The sequence below is a fragment of the Pan paniscus genome, chromosome 4 (assembly GCF_029289425.2).
Source record: "Pan paniscus chromosome 4, NHGRI_mPanPan1-v2.0_pri, whole genome shotgun sequence".
Lineage (NCBI taxonomy): Eukaryota > Metazoa > Chordata > Mammalia > Primates > Hominidae > Pan > Pan paniscus.
This window is the reverse complement of record NC_073253.2, coordinates 156,915,603-156,925,982: the sequence shown is the minus strand read 5'-3', so window position 1 is coordinate 156,925,982 and position 10,380 is coordinate 156,915,603.

Sequence of the window (10,380 nt, the reverse complement as noted above, 5' to 3'; positions counted from 1 at the left end):
GAAGTAATTTAAAAGAATCAAGCAGAAACTTATGGAGCTGCAAAATGCAATTGGCATACCAAAGACTGCATCAGAGTCTTTTAACAGCAGAATTGATCAAGGAGAATAAAGAATTAGTGAGCTTGAGGACAGGCTACTTGAAAATACACAGTCAGAGGAGACAAAAGAATAAAAAAAACAATGAAGCATGCCTACAGGACCATTTAAACAAGAAAATCTTCCTATACCACCGCAGTCTAGATAAATTACTCTGGTTTTCCTACTCTAAAAATATCTATTCATATATATATATGAACCCTTAGGCCATTTTATTAAATTTTGCCTTCACATACTTCAAAATAAATCTTTTTTTGTAATTAGTATTTTGCTAAAAAAAACTCTAGATATTTCAGGATTGAGATTATGCCTGTACCATTCCTTCTATGTCTCCCACTGTGCTGCACAAATAATGAGTGCTCAACAAATATCGGCATGGTTAAATAAATAATAAAGCTAAATGGGGTGCATAAAAATATTATTTATAAAATTTGTTTAAATATTTTTGTGATGTCTGTTTGTGGAGATTAGGAAATATATATATAGGACCGGCTTAAATTTAGCTATAGGAAAGACTTACTTTACTCCACCCAGACAACAAGATATCGAAGTACTAAATTACTAGTCATTCAGATAGTGGTACTACCAGTGAGGAATAAGCTCCTTCCCATATTTTGAAAGAGTTTTGTTTAAGTGGTTTATATCTTACTTGGAAGAGTGTATTAACATGGACTTTGGAATCCTTGCTTGGTCTTGCTTCTCTTTAATCAGTCCTCCATATTGCCAGATGAGTCCTTCTAATGTATAAATCTGAAGGATTGCTTCCCTTGTTAAAAACCTTCAATAGATTATCTTTACCATTAGGATAAAATCAACACTCTAGCATGACACTGAAGGTCCACTGTAATTAGGCATCTCTTTGCCTATTTCTCTTGAGTTGTCTATTGCCAGTCCTCTAAAGCGTTACTGATTATTCTGTGTTTTCTTTCATCCAATCTACTCTGAGTCCTTACTCATTCTTCAAGCTAAGTCTCAGAAAGATTCTCCTGCAGTCAATGAGATGAAGGACTGATAATTTCACTGTTTAGTCACCACTGATCAGCTTGTGCTAAACCATGAATCTCTTAGAGGAAAGATGGTATCTTTCATCTCTTTTTAATCATTCCCTAGCAAAAAACCTGGCATTTAGTGGAATCTTATTTAGAATGTGTGTGTGTGTGTGTGTGTGTGTGTGTGTGTGTGTGTAAATACCTGTACCCAAAGGGGAAATGTTAAAAGGGCCCAAACTGCTTACCTGCTTACATTGCCAGAAGATTTTTGAAAAAAAAAAAAAAAGTTTTGGAGATTGATTAATATTCCCAGAATAGAGAATGTTCAAGCTATTTAAGAACATCTTATTTAGAAATACTTGAAAATATCTAAAATTCTATTTTTTTTTTTTTTTTTACGTAAACAGGCCTTTTGTAACCTCAGTGACCATACCATCTGTTACACATTTTAGTAACATCGCTTTGAGTGAATTGAATCTTCTAAGTTTGGTCCATTGCTCATCTGTTCTGTGTTGTAAATGGCATGGCATTTTTAGCATGTTCAAATTGCAAGTAATTTAGCATTTATGAAAGTTCCTTGGTGATTTGAGTCATATTCAGACAGTAATTACGATTTGTTTGAAAATGGACCATAATGCGTGATTATTGTATCATATACATTGAAATGCATTTATTGACTTTCCAAGTTTCGAGTACAGTAATTACTCTGAAATGAAGCAAAGCCAGTTTTACTTGTTTTTATCAACTTCAAAATGTGCAAGTTAATGAGATTTGTATGCTGACAATTTTTATACTTTTACTTGTTGTGACTGTTGTGAATTTTGGCATTCAAGATCAATGTAATATCCCTTTGATCTGATGAGAGAAATAGGTTTTCCTGTATCATTTTTTAACCTAAGTGGTACTTTAGATCTCGAGGACAAGTCAGGATGAAAGGAGTTTATCCCTTCAGAACCTCTTTAATGACTACAAGGAGTAATGTACATGTAAGCCAGTCCCACTCCCATGCCCACTTTCTCACAAGTCCCATGTAAATTGCATGGCAGACTTAGAACCAATGGTGAGATGGGTCTAGCCATTTCTGTTCCTTATACTTCTCTAAAAATACAATAGGTAAGTCTTTAATTCATTCATCTCTCCTTTTCTTCATAGATATTTAGTAATCACTTAGAATAGACACCATTATAGAACTGAAGAATTCTCATTGTTGACGAAAGAAACTCCCTGCTCTTACAAAGCTTATGGTGAAGTAGAAGAAAGATGCAAGTAAATTGTCAAGATAATACACCAACATGTGCTGTGGCTCCCCAAAATAAAGCACAGTAAGCAAATCTACGGAAAGGGCATCAAGACTCAGTTAGAGGAATAAAGGAAAAACTTCCTAACCAAAGTGGCAACTCAGCTAAAATCTAAAAACAAATAGAAGGCACCTCTTCACTTAAGTTATGCAAGCAGAGATTGATATTAGGAGACCTATGTATAAGATTAACTCTGAATCATGAGAGGAAAAGCAATCTGAACTATGGTCCACAAGTACCCAGTCACAATTACTCCTCAACGTCGCTACTTTCCACCTTCATCAAAATTTGCTGTAGTCATTGTTAAATAAGTCAGTAGTACTTCTCATCCTAAAAGGGATAACCTTGTACTTCTGCTCTCCTTCGAGTAAAACACAGATTTCTGCCAGCTTTTCCGTGTTTAATCATGTGTTGACTCTCAAGATCTCCTGTAAGGACACTTTGTCATTAAATGAGTCCCTTAGCAAGTCTAGATGTTAAAATCACATGTCCTCACCTGGATATACTTCAGAAAGCTTGGTGCTATGCATGAGTCCTCATTAGGTAAATGACAGAGTCCTGAATGTTATTCAATTTGGAGAAAATGCTACCTCATGTCTGGGCATGCTAGTTTGTGGTTTTAAAAATAAATGTGAGATCTCAGAGTCAGGTGGAATTAGCTAGCTCAGACTGTGGAATTCTGAATAGAGAAAATGATTCAGGGACTAGGACAACTTAGGGGAACTATTTTTATTTGTTCTTTAATTTTGCTTTTTAAAGGATCCTCAGATTATTTATAGATTCAACACAAGAAGCATTTAGTACATGAGTGAAAATTTTCAAGGCATACATCTTTTGCTATTGAATTAGAAGTGTATATAATTGATCTGTAATTAGAATTCTGTATGATCTTAAGCAATAAATTCCTTTAAAGGGCTTCAGTTTTGCAATATATCAGATGAGGGAATTAATTTCGATAACAAATGACAAGCACCTGAGAGACAACCATAAACACTTGAGAGATAATCACAATTTTCACATTCTGCACCCATGGCAGACATAACTAATCAATCACAGCCCTCTTTTCTACTTAAGTGCAACTTCAGAACCATTCTTAACATATTGTACTAGGCAACTGTGAATCAACTGAAGCTGGCAAATAAGATACAATATATTTACCAATCAGCAGCCAGATCTCTTATGCTTCTAATGCCACTAATAATCCTCAAATAGGATAATTCTATAGAATGCTGTATTTGTTTTAGGTCAATGCTGTTTTCATGTGAAGTAGAGATGTGGATTTAAAAAAATAACAACAATGAAAACTCTCAGGTGAGCATAAAGAGCAATAATCAGCACAAATTCCATACCCAAAGATGGCTACTATTAATATTTTTAGAATTTTTTTCTTAGTTCTGTATGCAGTGCTAATTTTTCTTAAAAATGCTTTGGTTGGACAATTTTTTTTTTATTTTCAAAGTTTATGCCACACAGGTACACAAGATTTCTTTATGTGGAACTTCAACAGATTAACATGATTCATTCTCAAGGCATTTTAACGATTTTTTTTCTCAATGTGAGATGCAATCCTTACAATTTTTGTCTTTCCTCTAAGAAAGCAGATACTGGTGTGACAGCTTAGAATATTTATAACTGTAGATATCAAAATCGTTCCCTGTGGGAACAAATTTTATTTCATAGCCTCAGAAATCCTCATATCCCAGTAGGCTGGGTTGACCACCTGGTACATCACATTCCTAGAAGTGACCTGTGGCACAGTTTTAGCCTCATGGTCAAAGACTATGCTGTTAAAAGGAAAACCTTGGACAAATTAAATTTAAGAGCGCTTAATGGAGCAGAGAAAGATTAGTGAATGAGGCAGACCCCAGAACCAGAATAGATTCAGAGCGACTCTGAGGCTGCCGCGTTGTTGCATAATGTTTATGGACAGAAACAGAAAAGTGATGTACAGAAAATGAAAGTGAGGTACAGAAACAACTGAATTGGTTACAACTTAGAGTTTGTCTCCTCGAACATAGTTTAAATAGTTGGCCACCTGCGATTGATCAAAACTCTGTGATTGGTAGAAGAGGAGATTATAGTATGTTGATACATCCAGTTAGGTTATAGTTCACTGTGTATGGAGAAACTTGAGATCAAACTAAAATTATGTAAAAAGCAGTTTTAGCTTAATTTAACATGGTTTATAATCTCTTTGGAGACTACATCAAACTTTTTTATTCATTCTTGATTTGCATGTTCTTTTTTATCATCTTATAGCAGCAAAAGCAATCTGTCTAAAACGCAAATCAGGCAATACTTATGTGGGTCACCATTGCCCTTAAAATTCAAATACTGTCAAGTTGCATGCGACATTAATTGTCATCTGGCCCTTTCGGAGCTCTTTGTCTTTATCCCTCTGAGAGCCAACCCTCAACTTGCACTGCAGGCAGACTACACTATTTTCAGTTCCCGTATGCTCTCCAGAGCCTGTAGACCTTTCTACATTTTATTTCTTCTTTTTTTCTGGCAAACTTTGACTTCCACACTTGTGTTTTTCAATTATTACATTTAGCACTGATTTTCCTTTCTTTGGAAAGTCTTTATTTTCATAAACTGAATTGAGTAACTCTTGCTTGTTGTCCTAAATTACTCTAGTAATAACAGTTATAACCATAATGGAGGGTAGCACACACTGTGGGTGCTTGGCACTCACCTCAACAACAAAAAGCCTCCTGTGATTAACATGAATAATTCCCCACCTGACAACTTTTGTGGGGGAGGATAGGCACAATGAATCCACACTAAGTACAAGTCAGAAGTGTAAGGGAATTAATGTCCTGGGAATCCCTGTTTACCCAATGGTGGTCAATGCGTTGGAGAAGTACCGTTAGTGTCCACAATCCATGGAGTAGGGGTGGAGGATGATTCTGAATTATGTTCTTATGATCTACACCATTTCCCTGAGTTCTCCAGCAGGACCAAGATCCATTTACTCAAAGTGATAACTAGTTTGATAGTATTAATGCACTGTGTTGGTACTCTAGAATCATCTACTAAGTAGTATATTTACACTGAAATCCTTGTTTTAGTATCTGCTGCTTCTGAATATTTGAAACCAAGATAAAGAGCAATGAACCAACAGTTACTAGCACTATCATTTAATGAGCACTTACTGTGCAACAGGTAGTAAATTAAGCAATTTTTATGCATTATCTCATTTGACCCTAAGAAGAGCACTCAGTGAGAGGCTACTATCTCACAACAAATAGAAACTGTTACAAACTATTTATTATTTGGATCTTAAATATTCTTATATTTTGTGGTAATTATTTATTTACAGTTTTCAACAAGACTAAGCAACTTAAGGGCAGGAGCTATGTCAGTAGATACCAGATAAATGAACATTTTATATATACTATATATATAGCCAAGAATTTTTTGTAATTTTTTTTATTTCTGTCTCAGAATAAGAAGGCCAGAATAATTGGGCTGAGATTTTAAAAATTATATTTGCATCATAAATTTGGCAAATAGAAGAATTTTCATGAGTAAACACTTACACTTTACAATAAATTTTAATATGTTTTTCAGAGATGGTAACATCTTAGAATAATTTCATTAAGCCAAAATATCGAAGAATGCTCAACAGCATCCTTTTATAACTAAAGTCAGTGTTGTAAAGGACATAAAAATAGAGCAAAAGACTAAAGAACATGGCAAAAGAAGAATGTGAAAGAGTAGGAAAATTAACATTACAGAAAAGAAAAAAGAGGATTAAAAAAACACAAATGCATCTAAAATGGGCTCACTTAGTCTACTGATAGCAACAGACATCCAAGCCTATGCATTAGGTTAGAGAAGACATAGCAGAAAGGAATAAATGGGAAAGATAATACAATAAAAATTCAGTGATGGGATAATTAAGAGACTTGGACACTATACAATCATTCTTGTATCCTAGAAGTTTGCTCCAGGATTACTCTCTCTCCTGTATATCATTTTTTACAGTCTATTAGATTATTTCCATTGGTAAATAAAATCTGTTGTTACCTTTATTAAAAAAAATCATAAAACTCAACAATAAGAAAACAACCCAATTAAAAAATGGGCAGGAATCCTGAACAGAAATCTCACCAGACGAGATATACAAATGGCAAATAAGTGTGTGAAAACGTGTTCCCCATCATGTGTCACCAGGGAAACAGCAGGTTATAGGAACAGAATTCACAGGTTCACAGCAAAATTGAGCAAAAGGTACAGAGAGTTCTCAATATACTACCTCCGTCCATACATGCACAGCCTCCCCATTCTCAACACTCTCATCAGAGTGATACATTTGTTAACAATTGATGAACCTACACTGACACATCATTGTCACCCAACGTCGATAGTTTACATAAGAGTTCGTTCTTGGTATTAGTACATTCTATGGGTTGGTTTGAGCAAATGAATGATGACATACACCCACAATTATAGGATCACACAGAGTAGTTTCATTGCCCCCAAAATCTTTTGTGCTCTCTCTATTTATACCTTCCCCAGCTCCAGTCCTTGGCCACCACTGACCTTTTTATTGTCTTCATAGTTTTGCCTTTTCCAGAATGCCGCATAGTTGGAATCATGCAGTATGTAGATTTTTCAGATTAACTCCTTTCACTTAGTATATTGCTTTTAGGGTCCTTACCTGTCTTTTCATAGCTTGAAAGCTCAGTTCCTTTTAGCACTGAACAATGTTTCATTGTCTGAATGTATCACAGTATATTTATGCATTCACCTATTGAAGGACATGTTGGTTGTTTCCAAGTTTTGGCAATCATGAATAAAGCTTCTATAAACGTCCACGTGAAGGTTTTTGTGTAGACATAAGTTTTCAGCTCCTTTGGGTAAATTCTGAGGAGCAGTGTGATTCCTGGAACTTATGGTGAAAGTATGTTTAGTTTTGTAAGAAACTGCCAAACTGTCTTTCAAAGTGACTGTACCATTTTGCATTCTTACTCACCATGAATAAGAGTTCCTATTGCTCCACATCCTCACAAGAATTTGATATTGTCAGTGTTCTGGACTTTGGTCATTCTAATAGGCATGTAGTGGTACCTAATTATTGTTTTAATTTGTATTACCCTGATGACCTATAATGGGAAGCACCTTTTCATAAACTTATTTGCCATTTGTATATCTTCTTTGGAGAGTTATCTATTGAGGTCTTTGGCCCATGGTTTTGTTTTTTTTTTTTGTTGTTGTTGTTGTTGTTTTGTTTTTTATTGGGTTGTCTTCTTAGTGTTGAGATTTAGGAATTCTTCTTACATTTTGGATAACAGTTTTCTATCAGGTACATTTCTTACAAAGATGTGATCCAGTCTGTAGCTTGTACTTTTATTCTATTGATAAAAACTTTTGCAGAGCATAAATTTATAATTTTAATCAAATGCAGCTTATCAATTCTTTTTCTTTTGTGGATCATGTCTTTGGTGTTATAAAAGGTCATCAAAACAAAAAGCCATCTAGAGTTTCTCCTATGTTAGCTTCTAGGAATTGTGTAGTTCTCATTGCTTTTAAGATCATTTTTTGAGTTGTACATGCAAATAAATTGTCAATTTTTGTACTCAATTATTTATACTTCACACCTTCCCTTTACTTAATTGCATTAGATGGTGCTTCCAAGACAATATTGTGCAATAATGTTGACAATACTGAAGTTGGAATTTGATTGTGGAAAGTTTGTCAAATATCAAAGATTTAAAGATATCATAAAATAGAGTCACTGTAAAATAAGTCATTCATTTAGTCGAAGTGATAATTGAAAGATTTCAAAAGGTAAAACCCTTTTTTACTCTTGGCAGTGAAGAGACTCAGTTTCCAAACAATTAAGAAGGCCTAATAATGACAAAATGAAAGATAAACTGAAAAAGAAGTAAATTAGATCTCTCTCTTCCCTTCTTTTTTTTTTTTACTGTTCACTCAAAATGCAAACAAAACTCTTTTACTATCCCTTATTAATAGTACATGAAAATTTTGTTCAAAATAGAAAACCAAATTTTACCTTTGCATTAGTGTATTAAACCTTTTATAAACTTTGATAATTTCTTTCATTCTTTCTTTCCTAAATTTCTACATTCATGCAGTTTTATCTGTCATTCCATTTATTCCTTCTATTAAAAAAATACTTAAAAACCATTAAACTAGCCAAAAATTACCTTTCCCTTAATAAAAACTATATTTTTATACCTTTTTGTAAATGTTTTTACTAAAAAGACATCTTTCTTTATACATTCTGTATATAGAATTGTTCCTCTTTATCTAACAGTATTAATTGCATAGATTAACTAGCATATTAACTCTTAGTAGATCTAATTTTTGGTGAAACACCTAGGATTACTTAATTTAATATAATATGACTTCAAGGTTTTAAATTACTATAAAAAATTTCAAACTACTTTTACTTACCAAAGATTACTGAAGTCATGTGAATTATAAGGCATTTCAATGTTTTTCTGATAAAATATTTGATTAAAGCATTTACTTTTTCCTTAAGTCAGTTAATTAGAACTCTTTCATAAAATTTGGTAGTAAAGTATAACAAACACATGACTCATATAAACATGTAGACATGCAAATACACAGAGCAAATTTTATAGATTTATAAGAGTTTTCATTTGCCAGTTCTCAAATATTTTTCTCCCCTACTTTAGACTATTAACCTCTTGACTATCTGTTTTATGTCATAAACAATTGTTAACTAGGCAACTCTAAATTTGGATCTCCAAAGCCCATGACTCTTAGGTGGAGCCAAGTACAAAATGTACATCTCAAAGGCAAAGAACTTAGATCTAAACAAAGGCAAGATTTGTTGTATGAACTTTAAGCCATTGTCTTCCCCATTCTAAAAGTCAATGGAGGCTTAGGTACAGGGAGGGAGATGCCCTTACAAATGAAGAATTCTTTTCAGAAAGTTGTATTCTGGCCTATTAGCTACTTTGTTTCTTAATTAGATTATTGGCTTTAGGGTGAAGCCTTTTAGTGAGTAGAGGAAAGAAAATATACAGTTTTTTGGGTCGCATATTTAAATATGTGAGAGGCAGGCACAGATGAAAAGTCAAACACGGATACCTCCAAATCGATTTCTTTCTTTTTCTTTCTTTCTTTTTTTTTTTTTTTTTTGAGACGGAGTCTCGCTCTGTCGCCCAGGATGGGGTTTAGTGGCATGATCTCGGCTCACGGCACGCTCCGCCTCCTCGGTTCACAACATTTTCCTGCCTAAGCCTCCTGACTAGCTGGGACTACAGGCGCCCACCACCACGCCCGGCTAATTTTGTATGTGTGTGTTTTTAGTAGAGACGGAGTTTCACCGTGTTAGCCAGGATGGTCTCCATCTGCTAACCTCGTGATCCGCCCACCTCAGCCTCCCAAAGTGCTGGGATTATAGGCGTGAGCCACTGTGCCCGGCCAGATTTCATTTCTACATTAAATCCTAGGTCTTCAAAAACAGGACAATGCCATGGGGCAAGATAGTGTAATGCTTCCACAGTGCACCCCCCTGCAAGGACTGCCCACTCTGTTATCTCTCCATCCCTTATGAGTAGGCTTTTCCCTTAGTGGAGGAGTATTTCCATAACCTGTAGGTGTTCCAAACTATGCTTTTCCTACCCAGACAGGCAAATAGACAAGCAACCCCCTGTAGTAATAACCATTTACTCTAACCAACTGCTACCAGACACCTCTAAAACTCTATCTCTTATCTATCCATCATACACACCAAGGTTAAATTTTCTTACAATACAAAGTATTTCTGCCATACTCAAAAGCCAAAGAGATCAGACAACACAATACTGTAGACATCCAAGCTTTCGGTCTGAGAAGAATATGCCTATTACTCTTGAAACTCCACAAAGAAAACAGACGACCCCCTCCCCGCCTCCGCCCTTCAAAAGGAGTGGATGTGCCTTTTCTGATTTTCTTAAGAGGTCTCAGTCATCAGAAGTATTCTTTAGATTTTTCCATGTGGTATCTAAGAGGGC